Consider the following 1453-nt stretch of genomic DNA (forward strand, 5'->3'; position numbering starts at 1 on the left):
ATATGGGAAGCTGGAATGGGAAGAGAACAGTCTCCAGAATAGTCTACAGAACCATAGAATTTGATAAGATGTTCCCATTTGTTCCAGTTTTGACTTAAGGACCAACCTAACTCCATAACATACTCACTGAAGTTCATCATAGTCCGTATTTTATTAGCTACTACTCCATTCCTCCTAATTGCTACCTGACGGAGGAGTCCTGTTTAAACAGGGGATTAGGTCTGGAAATATGGCAAATATACATAATGGAGATGAAAATATAGTAGGAAAGCAATCACTGAGAGCATGAGGGAAAGGGGGAAAGGACTGCAGGTACAAGAAAGTACAGGTGCATCTCTAATTGTGCATCTGATTTCTCTAGCTGCACCTGAAATCAAAGACATGACTTATACAGAAGCAAACACAAATAAATACTAAGAAATATTAGGATAAAAGTGTACAATCTCTAGCAGTAGCAGTTTTAACCCATCTGGATTTGGGACAGGAAAGTGATAGAAAATAAAGCCGAAGCAAACTGATTTCAATAGAAAAACGTATCAAGGAAGGGTCATAGAGACTTTCTCTATGTTTCTTCATTACTGGAAAATTTTAATGACATAGGACAGTCTCTAACTGTTTTCCAACAAATTATTCCAGTAAATAAATTATTTTCCTATTCAATAGTATCACTTTCACTACTCATTTTTACTGTGAAAGGCCACCGATTTTTTTTACAAATGATTAGCACTGTTCTTAGTCTTCATAATCCTCATCTTGGGTGAACAAAACAGATCTTGAAACTGGCATCAGTGTACCAGCGCCAAAATGAACACTGCAATTACTGTGTAAGTTTAATACTAAGCTGCAACACCAGCTTGGTAAACTGATTCCTACCCATTTAATGATTCGGTTATGTTAAAATTTCATAAAGCTTAAAGCAGAAATTAGAAGGTGCCAGCATTTTGTCCTAAGCCATAAATTACACTTCTCTGTAATTATGGTTACAAATGCAGTTTGTGTGTCAAATGGTATTTCTATATTGTTTCACTGCCCTTTTCCATCATTTCAGTCAGCAGAAAATTTCTACTAGGTTTTTTATTTCACAGGACTTTCTTGATTTGCGTAGTTCTTTGTGCAAACTGGATTTGTTCTAACATTTTTTTCTCACCTGTATAACTACTATTCAAGAAATGTTGAAACTGAAAATGAGATAAGCAGAGGCCTTAGTAGCACAGCCAGGTCACGGACCAAAACAGCGTGTTGGGAAGCACAGAGCCTCATACATGTTTCTTCCTTGAAACACTCTGAACTACCCCTATTCAGGTCTCCCCAGTATCTCCCCTTGGCTGATCCAGAGTGCCCTTTGCACAGATCTGATAAAAATACAGCTTCCCCTGGTCAGATAGACTAATACATGTGTGAAAATCATTAAGCATCCCCCAAAACCCTGTACTATTTTACATCTGTTGGCTGC

The sequence above is a fragment of the Egretta garzetta genome, unplaced genomic scaffold (genome assembly GCF_000687185.1).
Source record: "Egretta garzetta isolate BGI_Z169 unplaced genomic scaffold, ASM68718v1 scaffold168, whole genome shotgun sequence".
In the NCBI taxonomy this organism is placed as follows: Eukaryota; Metazoa; Chordata; class Aves; order Pelecaniformes; family Ardeidae; genus Egretta; species Egretta garzetta.